Raw genomic sequence first — 17,500 nt, 5'->3', positions numbered from 1 at the left:
ATGTCTCATGGGGACGAGGCCATCACATGTTACTACTACAGACCCCTGTGCACACACAGCTTGGTCTCCATGTAAGTCCTACACATGTAGACATGTTTGTTTGTTTTCACATATTCAATGGTAAATTACCAAAGTGCACGATGGAGGACAATAAAGCTCAGCCTGTTCATAGATCTACACTATCCATGGCCCACTTTCTAATAAATGCCCCTAACTGTCGATATTGCTCTTGTTGTTCTTGTTATCACCGGGCCTATGTCACCTAGCAGTTATTTCATCTTCCTTTCTCGTTTCTACTGTGTATATATATATGTAGGCAATGCGTGAGTGTGTATACATGTACCAGAATATGATTGGAGGTGTGTGTGTATGTGTGTGTGTGGTCGCTACTCCTTTCTTCTCATTGGCCACCTGTCTTTCCTCTCTTAACATCATTCTGCTACTTCACGCTCTGTCACTCTTGATTTTTTTTCATACGAATGAGGTTCCTTGTAATTAGCATAAACTGTGGTATATAAGGGCATACAACCCACTAAGATTTTACAATGAATGATGAGGATATGAGTCAATTGCATTGTGCATCATCATCATCGTTTAATGCCTGTTTTCCATACTGGCATGGGTTAGACAGTTTGACTGGTAAGCTGGAGAGCAGTCCAAGTTTTGCCAACCATTTTGCAGATTGTACCGGGTGCCTTTTGTATGTTACTGGGTCAGGCGCCTTTTGTGTGTCACTGATACAGGTGCCTTTCATGTATCAACATCAGGGAGAAGCACTACTGATGTTATATTCCTGGTAAAGCAACGACAAGAGAAGTATTTAGCCAAAATACCGGCACAGGTGCCTATCACATACCACCATCATGGATGCCTTTTAACTGTCGCCAGCTCAAATGTCTTTTACAGGTCATTGTCACTGACCACAACCAGAATTTACTTAGCTTGACATGTCTTTTCAATCACAGCAAATCACTAGAAATCTTGGTCACTTTTCATTGCCTGTGTGGGGCTCAACAATCAAAGATCATACTTCAGCACCTTGTCCCATGTTTACTTCTCCCACATGTTCCCCCCACAGTTAGAGATCAGCACATCATTACGCTGCTGTCCTAATCCATACACATCACATGACCAAACCAATGCAGTTTTCTCTCTTGCACACTTCATCCGATGACGTTAATTCCCAAATTTTCTCTTAAAGCACTTACACTCTGTCATACATGCACACTCACATTGCACATCCACAACAATGATGAACAATAGGGGACTGAGAACTGATCCTTGATGATCTCTCACCTGTGCACTAAATTCATTGCTATAATTGTTGCCAACTTTCACCTTACTGACAGCACCCCTCTTCATGGCTTGTACATTTATCCCCAGCTTCTGCATTGACCACCAGATAAGGGTATGGGAAATCCTGTCAAAAGCTTTCTCCATGTTGACAAAAGCCAAATACAGAGATTTGTTTTTGGTTAAATACTTCTCTTGTCATTGCCTTACCAGGAATATAACATCAGTAGTGCTTCTCCCTGGCACAAAACCAAACTGCATCATTTAATATTGGTAATTGGTCTACTGAAACATGTGTATGCTTATAAAACATAAAATACCAATAACATTTGCTGTGTTTATGATTACTAAAGAATGGTTTGAATTCCAGACAATATTCTGAGTGAAAATAGGATGAATTTTGTCTAACTTGGGGATAAGAGTGGAGTGTCAGACTTTCTACATCCTGAGAACCTCTGGTCATGTGTCATGTCTTCAAGTATACCTCTTTATTCTATAAACAGGCACACACACACACATACACACACACTTACATGCACACACATGTACACACACATGTACACACACATGCGCACACATACACACACACGCACACACACATGTACACACACACGTGCACACACATGTACACACACAGTGTTTTGGTATATTTACCTTTATTCCAGTAAATGTGTGTGTGTGATTATGCATGTGTTTATGTGTGTGTTTGGATGTTTGTGTTTATCAATCTATCTATCTATCTATATATATATATATATATCTTCATATATTCATATATATAAATGTACATATATGTTTTAGTGTATAAGAACGAGTTAAAAATAAATATTCACCTCATATTTTGGTCTTTGTTGCTTGGTGTACTTATACAAAATACCAGCTGGGCAGACCTGAGCAGAAATCAACAAACGAATCATTTGCTGCTTCCTGCATAGAGATACCAAAGTTTTGGCCGAGTTCCAAATGACCGAGGTGATATCTGCCAATAAAGAGGCAAAAATCACGCCAAAAGACAGTGTCTGGTAGTCTGCTGACATTACTTGGAACTCAGCTTGATGTGGTTTTACACAAAGTCTACAGAAACAAAATTTTCCCTGAAATAAAATCATGTGCCAAATGCTTTTCTAGCGTACAAGAACAGGTTAAAAATAAATGTACACGTCATTATTTTGATCCTTGTTGCTTTGTGCATTTTCAATGTAAATACGATCAGGCAGCAAGCTGGCAGAACCAGTGTGCACTGGACAAAATGCTTAACGGCCTTTCTTCTGGTACCACATTCTGAGTTCAAATGCTGCTGGAGTTGACTTGGCTTTCTATTCTTTTGGGCTCGATAAAGTAAGTACCTGTGGATTGCTACGGTTGATGTAATTGACTCGTACCCATCTCCCATGAAATATCAAGATTTGGGGTCAAAATTTGAATTCAGTTTATGTGCATATGTAAATACAAATCTTTCTCTCTCTCTCGCTCTCTTTCTCTCTCTCTCTCTTTCTATATATATATATATATATATATATATATATTGAATGGTGCATTTTACATGGCACCGGCATGGGAGCCAGTCAGGTAGCACTGGTATTGACCACACTTGAATGGTGCTTTTTATGAGTCAGTCAGGCAGCACTAGCATTGGCCATGCTCAAATGGTGCACAGGCATGGGTTCTACTCAGGCAGCACTAGCATTGGCCATGCTCAAATGGTGCTTTTTACATGCCACTGGCGTGGGTTTCAGTCAGGCAGCACTGGCATTGGCCACAACTACAATTTCACTTGGTTCAACAGAATATATATATACACACAAACATTAGCATGATGGCAAAAGAGCTTACAAATGATGTAAATCAATAGATCATTAATGTAAGATCAATGTGTTTATATTTTTACTTAAGTCACAGTAAGGCTTTGTAAAGTTTAAATATACATATATATATATGTTTAATTATATATAAGTTTAAATATACATATATATATGTATGTATGTATATGTATGTATGCATGTATGTATGTATATGTATATATGTATGTATATGTATGTATATTTCTTTACTACCCACAAGAGGCTAAACACAGAGAGCACAAACAAGGACAGACAAACGGATTAAGTTGATTACATCGACCCCAGTGTGTAACTGGTACTTAATTTATCGACCCCGAAAGGATGAAAGGCAAATTTGACCTCGGCGGCATTTGAACTCAGAACATAATGGCAAATGAAATACAGCTGCACATTTTGCCCGGCGTGCCAACGTTTCTGCCAGCTTGCCGTCTTATGTATATGTATGTATAGTGTGCATACATACACATACATATCTATGTGTATAGGTGTGTATATGTCTATATAGTTTACTATTCTATTATTGTGGAATCAACAAAAAATAGCCGTCCATCTAATGAGAAATAAATATTGTTTGATATACAGCAATCCCTTGACTATTGTGAGTGTTACATTTCCAAATTCCACCGTGATTGGGGAAAATCTGGAAAACAGAAATGGTACCATACTGTATAGTTTTTAAAATTATTTTTATAATTTGTATATATTTATTTTATCATAAATGCAAAACAACACCACACACTCACCTCTCGAGATTCGTTTTTCCATACAATATGTGCAATTCTTTGATTACTCATCTATGGTATGCTATGTATTTTCTTTTAATATACTTTAATTAATATATTTTAATTCTCTTTTAATATATATTAATTAATGTGTTATACAGTGAAGTTCTGTTCTGTATTTTTGTTAATTGATTAATTAATTTGAAGGCATGAAAACGCTTATTTTACCACGGAAATAATTAAAATCTAAAAAATATAAATACTTTATCGGCTGCAGAAACCCATGATATACTGAGGAGTCTGTGATATAAATTTACATATATTAGCCAGAAAAATCCGTGATGTACTTAGGGAATGAAAGGTGAATCGTGATATGGTGAGTGATTACTGAACACAGTATTCAAATTCAAGCCACTGTATATACATAGATTTACATACAAACACATGCACCACAGACATATATATTATGATGATGATGATGATATATCATCATCGTCATCGTTTAAAGTCCGCTTTCCATGCTGGCATGGGTTGGACAGGTTGACTGAGGACTGGCAAACCAGATGGCTGCACCAGGCTCAATCTGATCTTGCAGAGTTTCTACAGCTGGATGCCCTTCCTAATGCCAATATATATATATATATATATATATTATATATATATATATACACATACACACATATTTATATGTATTTATGTATATATATATATATGTATGTATGTATGTATGTATGTATGTATGTATGTATGTATATGTGTGTGTGTATGTATGTATGATGTATGTATGTATGTATGTATGTATGTATGTATGTATGTATGTATGTATGTATCACAACTGCCCAATGAACAGGAAAGTGAAACTCTGAGTCACAGATTTTTGTGATGTTTCTGCAGCTTTAATAAAAAAAAGTACACATATGTGTGAGTGTGTATGTGTGTGTATATATATATATATATATATACACATACAAACGACTGGTTCCTGTGCAGGTCACACGTAAAAAGCACCATTTGGGCATAGTCGATGCCAGTACTGCCTGACTGGCCCTCGTGCTGGTGGCACGTTAAAACATACCCTACACTCTTGAAGTGGTTGGTGTTAGGAAGGACATCCAGTCGTAGAAACTTTGCCAAATCAGGTTGAAGCCTGGTGCAGCCTTCTGTCAAACCGTCCAACCCATGCCAGCATGGGAAGCGGACGTTAAATGATGATGACGATGATGATGATATATATATATATGTATATATATATATATGCATATACACATAAACATATACACATATATATATATATATATACATAAATATATGTATATATGTATAGAGGAGGCGCAATGGCCCAGTGGTTAGGGCAGCGGACTTGTGGTCGTAGGATCGCGGTTTCGATTCCCAGACCGGGCGTTGTGAGTGTTTATTGAGCGAAAATACCTATAGCTCCATGATGCTCCGGCAGGGGGTGGTGGCGATCCCTGCTGTACTCTTTCGCCACAACTTTCTCTCACTCTTTCTTCTATTGGCCTGCTCGCTTAGCCAGCAGGGTGGTGTCGTTTGAAGGCTAAAACAATGGGAAGTGCATTGTGACCAGCGATGTGTAGCAACATCTGATGGCCTGGTCAGTCATGGTGATCATGGTGGTGATATATGTACATATATACATATATACATATTTGCGAGGATGATCCAGTTCTTGACTGAAGATTGAAGGCTTCGAATGTCCCGTCCGTGTTTTTTGTATCGTCTTCTAAATGTTTTGCGTTCTTGTCCCAGTTTATATTTTTTACATATACATATATATATATATATATATATATATATGTATGTGTGTGTCTAAGCACACACACGCGTGCACGCACACATGTGCATGCACACACGTGCACGCACACACACAGATCTGCACATTTTCCAGAAGTACTACAATCCTGAAAATCTTGCTACAACACAAAATCCCATTTCACAAAATAAATCTACCAACTGATTTTTCATGTTATAAAATGAAAATGTAATTCCGAAGGACTTTTTCAATAAAGAGAGAGAGAGAGAGAGACATGACCAGAACTTTTACGCATGAAAATATTTTCTTAACGTACACTGTAGAATCTGTATACACGAAGATATTGGAATCAAAATACAAGCAAAAGAGCAAATGAAAGTCCTAGTATCGAAGTAGGGTACATTCTTACAAGAAAAGATGTTGACCATTGCCCGAGGGTTGGTGATGTTGGTGGAATGAGAGTAAATGAAATGATGAGGGATACTATTTTCTTCTGTGTATAAATCACCATTACCAATATCTACTTCAAGGGTGAAGAACTTATCTAAAATTCAGTTCTATATTTAAGAGACGAGGAATTATGTACATTATTTAGGTTATTTACATTATTTAATAATAATAATAATAATTATAACAACGATGACAACAACAACACCAACAACATCCAAAAATACCTTAGGAATGAGAACCCAGGTTTGAAATTTTCCCAAGACACCTGATGAAAGCTTGGAGGGTATATCAGCCGAAACATTGTGTTAACAACAAGATGAGGACAAATATCTGTCAAATGTAAATAATGTAAACAATGTAAATAATGTTATTTAAAATTGATATTTATAGCACATATGGTCTATTTGTATAGTTCCATGTAAGAACTGAGTTCATTGTAAATTTCTCTTGTAGCCAGCATCTTGTCAACAGGGACATATTCCACCACTGACTGCTACTGTCTTCACCAACCTACAGCTGCCAATCTACAACCAATCTTCAACCACTGAGCCCAGTATGACCTGCATGGCATCAACAAAACCATCATTTGGAAGAATCACTGCTGCTGCTACTAGCACAAGCTGTGAAATGAAAATGAGATCACTGCCCATCGGCCAATGCAAATGGCAGGATCAACGTTAGATGCACGTTTCTTTGACTGTACCCATCTAAAGATGGACCTTTGTGCAAAAAAAAAACATATGAAGGGTTTGCAACTTTCATCTTTGCATTCTTAGAAGTTTTCCTCATTTCCCTTTTTGCACACACACACACACACACACACACACACATGTATCATCGTCATCATCATCATCACCATCGTCATTTTATGTCTGCTTTTCATGCTGCCATAGATTGGACGGTTTGACTGAAAACTGGTAAGCTGGGGACGGCGGGGGGGGGTGCACCAGGTACTGATCTATCTATGTATCTATCTGGTTGTCTGTCTGTCTATCTATCTATCTATCTATCTATCTATCTATCTATCTATCTATCTATCTGTCTGTCTATCTATACATACATATATATATATATATATATATATATAATAATAAATATTAGGGAATAAATCCAAATTTACAGGGAAAAAATCAGATTTAGAATTAAATCCAATTTTATAGTAAAATATTATAAAATATTATTAGAGACAAAACCACTATTTTGCAAAACAAACAAGGAAAGACTTAATCAATACATAAAATTTATGTATTGATTAAGTCTTTCCTTGTTGTTTTGCAAAATAGTGGTTTTGTCTCTAATAATATTTTATATATATATATATATATATATAATTTTGTTAGAATCGTTATGCCAATATAATTAACACACACACACTGGTTCAATTTCACTAATTTATCAAATATTCGATTATTTTTTGTCAAAGCTCCTTCATTGCTCTTTGTATGCTTTGCAGTAACTATCTATGCAGTCAATAGCCACTGAGAAGGTTGCAGAAAGCAAATGGATATTTAATAAAGGAGTGGAATTGAACCAGTGTGTGTGTGTTAATTATATTGGCAAAATGACGCACCCTAGACACAACGAAATTGTTTCAACACATGAATTCACATAAAGTATCTTGTGAACCACATACAAAAATGAGCTGAATGTGTATACACACACACACACACACATACACACACACACACACACATGTATATATATATGTATATATATATATATAGGGAGAGTTTACGAAAAAACAAAAGACAAAGATAGGTGGTGTACAAAACAAACAGATGTATTAGTATAACGCTCAGGAATAGAAAAAGTCTTTTACGTTTTGAGCCTACGCTCTTCTACAGAAAGGGACACAGAAAAAACAAGGAGAGAAAAAAAATGCGTGTAGTGGCTAACGATCTATCATGGCAATGCTGCATTGGTGGCCTTGCCAAACCACAAATAAAAAAAGTGTGTGTGTGTATACATGTTCAGCACATACTACTCCTGCTGATGCCACTGCTGCTTCTGCTGCTGCAAGACTGATTTACTAGAGTAAGTTAGGAATTAGTTTCTTATAAATCTGGTGATGAAAATATTTGAAATAATCCTGACGATGAATTACAATGGATAAAGATTCTCTGATGATGTGTAACGACTGACAGATGAGAACCGAATGAGTTTTGTTTGTTTTTATATGGCTGGTGGGAGAGGTAAGTGCTGGGGGTGGGGTGTGTGGGTGGGATAAGTAAATATATTTCTCTCTCTGCTTTGATGATAAATGTTGCAGTTGTTTGATTAAATTATAACGAATACAGCTGACATTTCTACAGACACTTGTACCATTTAGAGAATTCTCAAGAGGAATCAATGTCATGCCGTATGGAGCAAGTGAAGCAGTACCTAAACAGGTAAAGTCCAGCCAAGGATCTTTACTTTCCAATTTCACTCACAAAAGTTTGGTGGACCTCGAGCTACGGACACATATTCAAGATAGCAGACAATAGAATGAAACATGAGACCTTATAATATGGAATCTGGTCATTTCTGCAACTTGAGAACGTGAAGACTGTCTAAGACAGCTAAAGCAAACAACAATATTTTGTACTCATCATCATCATCATCAACCTCATCATTTAACGTCCGTTTTCTATGCTGGCATGGGTTGGACGGTTTGACTGAGGTCTGGAGAGCCAATGGCTGCACCAAGCTCCAATCTGATCTAGCGATGTTTCTACAGCTGGATGCCCTTCCTAACGCCAACCACTCCAAGAGTGTAGTGGGTGCTTTTTACATGCCACCGGCACAGGAGCTAGTCAAGCAGACCTGGTATCGAACACATTCAGATGGTGCTTTTTATGCACCACAGGCACGGGAACCAGTCAGGGGAAACTGGCCACAGCTATGATATTGGTTTTACTTGACTGAACAGGTCTTCTCAAGCATATCCTTTCACCCGATGCATCAGAGGAATTCTTAACAGGGCCAGACTAAGTGTTCAATTCGGTTTCATGTTTCATATTTTTCTAAGTTGAGGGAATTTTAGAAGCTATTCAGGCTGTCAAGGCTTGAAAATGAAGTCTTGGAAATAAACTTGACCAACATCGGCAATTCCACGATGGATGGATTTGTAATGCTGTGTTTACTTCATGTTTATCTCTTTTCTCATCCCTTCAATACTACTCTTCACTTGCTCCTCCAGTTATTTGATTTACTGTATCCACCATTCTTTTTGCCACTCCCTGCTCATTGGACACACTGATTGATGCTTGGTTGACTGTTTTACTGAAAATCTTTGGGATATCAGACTTGGTAATGATATCCCGGTCTTGAGTAATTTCTGCTCAACTACTCTGTGTTTTGACTAGCCTTGCACAGAGGCCACATGTGCTCACATCTCTGTCTGGAGTAGGAATTAATTAATTTTCTCCCTCCATGTTTCATCCCCAACAGTCTAAATTCTCCACCCCTTTTCATTTAAGCCCCTCTTCACACAACACCCACATCTTACTTTCTCACTGTCCCTTCTTCTATCCCCCAACAACTACACTATCACATTCAAACAACATATACATACACCTCCACACACACACACACACACTCTACCATCCTAGTTCACACACCTACACCCACACTTCCATTACAGTCCACCTTCACACTTTCCTACTCCTACCACTTTTCTCACACCATTCCTCTAAACATCTCCTTTCAATGTGACACACATAGCATCCTCTCACACACACACAAACAGAAACTTGTACACACACATGCATACAGACATTAACACATGCACACACACACACGTGCATATATACATATACACATCCATAAAAATACAGGGTATACGTGTACAAATTAGCTCCATACACACACATGCGCTTGCTCTCTCTCTCTCTCTCTCTCACACACACAAACATGCCAAGTTCACAGTTGTCCTTCTTGCCACCCATGCCTCAAGTCAACTTTCACAGTTGTCTCCCATGTCACTCATGCCTCTAGCAACCTCTTCCCCTTCTGGTCATTTCAGCATGCAGTGATCAAATTAGTGAGACACACTTGGTTCCATTCTCTTTCTCTCTCTGGTTTTCTCCCTCCTCATCTTTTCTTTCTAAAGAGAATATGCTTGAAACAAAAGATTTTTCCTATATTTCCCCACCATAAACCTAATACACTCTATTAGCTTTTTTACCTTGTCTTTATATTTATTTCTTATTTTTGCACCATATATATATGTGAATGCATGTGTGTAAGTTGAAGTCTAATTAAAATAAATGCACATATATTCCATTCACTGCCATAGGAGATTTTCACTCATTAAACAAATACAGTCAATTTACAGTCTATTGTTCCCATAAGTAGTTTAATGTATGTAAAATTAAACAAAAGAAAAGACATCAGATTGTGATAATGTGAGAATAGAAGTGAAAAATTTGTGCAACAAAAGAAATAAAAACTAGGGTAAGATTAACACATTAAATTAATTTTGAGGGATTCATTGTCGTGTTTTGTTGTCTAGATAGAAAGATTGTAAATTCGTTTTCTAGAAGTGTTGACTTTTATGGAAGTTATCTTTGTTTCTATTGGTCAAATATAATTTTTTTAAAGAATGCTTTTTAAATAATGCTAAAGTTATTAAACATGGTATGAATGATGCATGAAAAAGAATATATAGCATAAAAGTGAGTAATTATCAATAAATTTGATTATTTTCAATCAATGATTATTTCAACACTATATTCTGATTTCACATCCTCATAAGTGGTTTCGACTACACTTTTAATCAAGTCTTTTAATATTAATCGATTCATAAAGCGATTAAATTCTAAATGCTAACTTTTAATTTGAAATTTAAAATTTTTCAAGTATGAATTTCTTGCATATGTGTCTTTGATGATATGAATATATGTATCTTTTATCTTTCACTTACTTCAGTTAATAGGTTGCGACCATGCTGGGGCACCACCTTTAAAGGAATTTTAGCTGAATAAATTGACCCTGGTAACTTATCTTGTTTTTAAGCCTGGAGCATATTCTGTTGGTTCTTTTGCTGAACTGCTAAGTTACAGGAATGTAAATGTACCAATACCAGTTGTCAAGCAGTGGAGGTGGGGGACAAACACAGACATAAACATGCACACACACACACATACTTTATTGAAAAGCAGCAAAAATATCACAAAAACTGTTACTCAGGGTTTCATGTTCCTGTTCATCAGACAGTTTTGTTTAGATGAATGTCCGATGAACGGAAACATGAAACTAATGTGAAACTCTGAGTAACAGTTTTTGTGATATTTTTGCTGCTTTTCAATAAAGCATATTACTCTAACTCTGGTATTCGAGTACTATTCTTTCCACCTTGTTATACATTTATGTGCTTCTTTCAGTTTCCATCTAACAAATCCACAAGACTTTGGTTGGCCCAAGGCTATAGTAGAAGAAACTTGCCCAAGGTGCCACACAGTGAGACTGGAACCATGTGGTTGGGAAGCAAGCTTCTAACCACACTGCCACACCTATGAATTTTTATCAAGAATATTATAATTCTATTAAGACAGAATTAGCTCTCTGTAACTGATTTCAGTAGAGTTTATTGCGGTTTAGTATTTATGTCTTATAAATCATGGGTCAACATGCAGATTCTTCCTAGGGGTTTATCAATAAGTGTATCATTTGCCAACAGAATTCACATATTTTGACTGGATATAAAATGCAAGGTTATTCTAGACCCTTGGGTGATTTAATGGGGTGGATGATGTTCCATTCTGTGGTGAATGTTGGCTTTGAAATTCCTCTGTATACAAAGGCAGAGGCCTTTCACTTCAATTAATTAGACATTTAGTAAAATATTGCAAATTTCCCTATGCAAATATAATAAATGGGTACACATACACACACACATACACACACAGACACACACATATACACACACAGACACACAGACACACACACATATAAGTGTTTATATCTGTGTGTGTGTGTGCGTGTGCAAGTGTGTATAAGTGTAGGTGTGGTTGTACGGTAAAAGCTTTTCTCCTAAGCTACATGGTTCAAGGTTCAAGGTTCAATCCCACTACATGGTACCATGCGCAAGGGTCTTCTGTAATAGTCTAGGACTTATCAAAGACATGAGAGTGGATTTAGTAAACAGAAACTGAAAGAAGCCCATCATGTACACACACACATACATACATACATACATACATACATACATATATATATATATATATATATATATATATATATGAATTGGACCATTTGACTATGTAATAATTGCATCAATACCTATCTTGAGAAGATGAGATTCACAAATCCAGAAAGAACATATCTAATCACAAGATTACAGCTATAAGCTGTCAAAGGCACTGTTGAAATATGTAAAACATTCAAGAAGTTTAGCATTTAATAAGATTTACATATACAATGACATCTGCACTTGCAGTCATGTGCATGTGTGCACATGTATATTTATATGCATACACTGATGCATGTGTACATGGATGTGTGTGTTTGTCTTTTATAAAGAAATACGTGTATACATATACATATATATTCAGCCGTGTATGTACATGTACTTTTTATACATACATACATACATACATACATACATATATTTATATATAAATATACATATATATATATATATATATATATATATATATATATATATATATATATATATTATATATATATATATTTATATATGTATATATATATGTATATATATATATATGTATATATTTATATATATATATATATATATATATATATATATGCCTGTATGTACTTATATATATATATATATATAATATATATATATATATATATATATGTGTGTGTGTGTGTATGTATGTATGTTGTGTGTGTGTATATATATATATATATATATATACACTATGTAGATAAAGTCAATTTGTCTGTGTGTAATGGGGAGTGAGATGAACACAAGAGTAGGATGCGATGGCAAGAAGTAATATGTGTCTTCAACCAAGAGTGTATATATATATAGTCACAGCATGTCTACTGTTACACTGATGAAGATGTAAAGTTTATATTATATGCTTCAAATATAAAATTAATGTCATATTAATATTTAATACTAGAATTTCACGACTTTGATTTCATCGACATTTTTTTCTTTTTGTTTTAATAATCTTTCCGGAATGTTTGTCATTAAAGTTCTTTTTGATCTCGTGTACATCTGTATGTATGTCTGTGTGTGTGTGTGTCTGTGCACATACATTAAACAAGCACACACTCACACACACACATATATGTACCTATTTATATATACTTACATCCACATACACACACACATGTATATTTTAATGTGTATATATATATATATACATACAGACATATACACACTTATGTATATGGGTGTATGCATATACATCTGCATATTTTTTGACAGCAGCTTTCAGGATAAACATTGTGAAATAAAGAAAGCTTCTCAGTAGAGATCTTTCTAGTTGGCGCCATGAATGAAAAGCAGTAAACAAAGATATCTAAAAAAATAAATAGAAAGAAAACAAAATTTTGAAGAGGAACGAAGAATCACTCTTTCATCCATTCCTCTCTCTCTCTGGAAAGAAGAATATTTTGAATTATTCAGAGGATTTTCAGTTCAACATTTATCATAATCCATTTTAGTTTTCAAAGAATTCTTTTATTTGCTCACAATGTTTAATGTATTTTATAGAATATCTGCAGTTATTGTGTTTGTCTTTTTCAAGAGAAAGAGACAGAAGGAGGAGGGAAAGAGAGGAAGACAGAGAGAGAGGGAGAGAGAGAGAGTTAGGGAGAGTGAGAGAGAGAGAGAGAGAAAGAAAGAGATAAACCTATTATCATGGTATTATTGTCCTCTCCAAGTTATCAGTGCTTTGCTTTTAATATTTGATATTAATTAGACAATGTTGATGAGGTTAAAATGCCAGACTATTGTTAAAATAGTCAAGATTTAAAATCATACAACACTAACCATTTTATTGTACTCCAGTACAAGGTACATAACACCACTTAGCTCAGTGTGCTTGGCTAACAAAAAGGTGCCATTAGTATTGCATAACAGAGGGATGTGGTGAGGTGGCAGAATTGTTTGTGCTGAGAGCAAAATGCTTAGTGTTATTTCATCTTGCATTACATTTTGAGTTCAAATTTCACTGAAGCCAACTTTGCCTTTTAATCCATCCAGGGTTGACGAAGTAAGTACCAGTTGTGCACTGGGGTTGATGTAACTGACTTCCCCACCTCCCCTGAAAGTACTGGTGGCTTTGTGCCAAACTTTTAAACCAATATTAAGGTCACGGTTAAGGCGGTGGGTTGGTAGAACTGTTAGCATGTCAGGCAAAATGTTGTCAAACATTTTGTCTGTTTTTACTCTCTGGGTCCAAATTCCTCCTGAGATTGATTTTTGCCTTTCATCTTTTTAAAGTAAGTACCAGCTGAGCACTAGGGCTGATGTAACCAAATTGCCTTATCCCTCAAAACTTCTGGCCTTGGGCCAAAATTTGAAATCAGTATTACATAATTGAGTGGTTTGTGGTAGGAAGAATATGCATCCAAAGGCTCAGTTTCTTTATCACAGTTGTAATAGAAGAGAACAGCTTACCTAAGAACTGCTTACACGTCAGGAACAGTGCAGTTGTTATCCAGACAACCATGCTTGAGACTACATCCATCACATAGCTGTCTCTCACTGGCAGCAACATACAAAATATCCCAGCAATCTCACAGAGAACATAACTATCTGCAGAAACATTCTGTCATCCTTCTGTCCCTTCTATCACTACCATAATAGTTTCTACTCCTTTGAACAACCAGCCATATATCTTTCTCATCCATACCCACCTGATATACTCATCTCTCTGTGCCTCCATGTACCTCCATGTTCCTCGCCATCAACCATGAATAGCAGTAAAAGCTCTCTTTACCACAACTCAGGTCTCTAAAATTTCTTCTCCTCTATTTTACCTGTAAGCATTGATTTACAGAAATTCAGACTGAACTCAGGAAGACAGTTTCAGTCAATGACGATGAAGCTTAGAGACCAAAGATCTTGTGCAAAGACATATGACAAAGGCACTTGTATTGGCACGGGAGCCAGTCCTGGCATTAACCATGTTCAGATGGTGCTTTTTATGTACCACCGGCACAAGAGCCAGTCAGGGGGCACTGGCATCGACCATGTTCAGATAATGCATTTTACATGCCACCGGAACAGGAGCAAGTCATGGGGCACTGGCCACAGCTACGGTTTTGATTTTACTCAACAGGTCTTCTCAAGAATATAACTCAACGCATTTTGAGGGAATTCAATTTAAGACATTGCTGTCATACACTATATGTGTGTGTGTGTGCATGTGTTAGAGGTGCAAAGGGTGTTTATAATGAGGCTAGTAGTGGTCGAAGAAAGAGATAAGCATCCTAAACCTTTAGACACCAACCCATCTGAGACCATCACTACCTGTTGCTATGATATCAACTTCCTCTTTTAAAGCAGTCGAAGTTAAAATCTTCCAATAAATTTCAGGTTAAGTTTTGCTCCAAACACCAGTTTAATATTCTACTGAATTCTTCATTACTTTCAAAATTAATTGAACAAATTAATTGAATATGTTACCATGTTTCAACAGAAATATGGTACCAGAAGTTCTGGTTCTGCATTGAGTGGTCTTTGAGTAGCTTTCAGTCAAAATCGATATTTTGGGGTTGCCAGAGAATTTGTTGTTGCTGGAGATCAGGCAACCAAATAGCAACGGCACCAACCTTGCTGGCCCTTTTAATTGTGACATAGGAATAAGTCAGCAGGTCCTGTAAGGGTACAAAGGTGGTAAGGGGGTGATTTCTGGGTACCTGAGATGCTTTAGGAGTGAAACAGAACCAAATCATGATGACACTGCTTTACAACAGGTCACTGGAGTTGAACTTCCTCAGGGAGGTTGGCAGGGAGCAGGGATTGGTTAGTTTAGCATAACTGAGAAAAGCAACTAATTAAGTGATTAATGTTAAGTAATATAAAAAGTAGATAATCTGTTTTAGAGAATTTGTGGAACTCTCGAATAATTGTTTCAAATATGGAGGAGAGTGCACGAATAAATATGGAATGGAAAAGTTGAAGAAATGAGATATAGAATCAAAGCAATATTTATTGTTTCATGAAATGGTAGAACTGTCTTGTGGCATTTAGTGCAGTTCTTTACATTCTAAATTTAAATCCTGCTGGGGCTGACTCTGTTTTTCATCATCACTGCGTTAATTAATTAAAGTACTAGCGAAGTACAGCAACTGAACTCGTTGAATAGATCATTGCCCACAAATTCGTAACAGTGTGACTGTGTCAGAAAGCAGAATTTATAACTGCATCTTATTGATAAATGGTTGAGATGATTTAGATTTATCCTATGCAGCTGATAAGAATCTTATTATTATATATTGTTTCATTTCTGTGTGGAATGATTCAATATTTACTTCAGAAGCCATCAGATTACTCATCAGATTCCAATTATTTTGGCACTACATTCTAGAATTTTCCTCATTCTGTCTCACTCTGTCTGTCTCTCATATTTTCTTGTTACCAGCTTTACTATCAGGTTAGTAATACTATGAAATGCAAAATACTCTACCAGGGGCATAGAATGGTGGAATACAAACTCATTACTCTGTCTGCAGGTAGACAATTCTTCATTTCTTTCCTATTCTTTCTTCAATTAGAGAAAAATAGTTATAGATGTTCTGAAGCCCCAATATGAAAGTTACGCCATCCAATTCTTTTTCTATGAACTTAGCAAATGTAGCCAATGGTGCCACAGACATCTCATCCTGACCCCTCACCCAACCCAAGCTTCTATATCACCTCACCTATTTTCACCCCCCACCCATGTTCCTTGCGGGCCCTGTCCTGACACATCCCCACCATTACCTCTCCCATTATCACTCTCTTCATCATACTCTCCAACCCACCCACTTTTTTTTTCCCAACAAGAGTATCCATGTATCTACTGCAAAACACCTATATCTGACCCCTCCAAATCTTAAATCTCTCAACTGGCCCAAACCTGCAATCCTCAATGCTATTCCTTCCTTTCCAGTTGAGTGGGGTTTGTCTTGCAAGGTACTCGGTGACCCTGCTGGTGCCATGTAAAAAGCATTGGTGCTGAGGCCACAAAAAATACACCCAGTGCCACACTGTAAAGTTGTTGGCATTAGAAGAGGTATCCAGCCACAGAAACAAGGCCATAGCAGACAACTGGGGCCCTGGTACAGCCCTCCAGCTTGCCAGCTCCTATCTAACCCATGCCAGCATAGAAAACGGGCGTTAAATGATTATGCTGTGGATTAAGGATGCAACTTAAATGTAGTAGAGTCTTCTTCACTGTTCTTTTTAGCATCACTTTAGTTACAGATATGGGTTATGGAGATTATTTTAGTTTTACGATAAGTTG

This window comes from Octopus sinensis, linkage group LG5 (genome assembly GCF_006345805.1).
Source record: "Octopus sinensis linkage group LG5, ASM634580v1, whole genome shotgun sequence".
Classification (NCBI taxonomy): domain Eukaryota; kingdom Metazoa; phylum Mollusca; class Cephalopoda; order Octopoda; family Octopodidae; genus Octopus; species Octopus sinensis.
The sequence above is the reverse complement of the archived record's forward strand: the minus strand, read 5'-3'. Positions refer to the sequence as shown.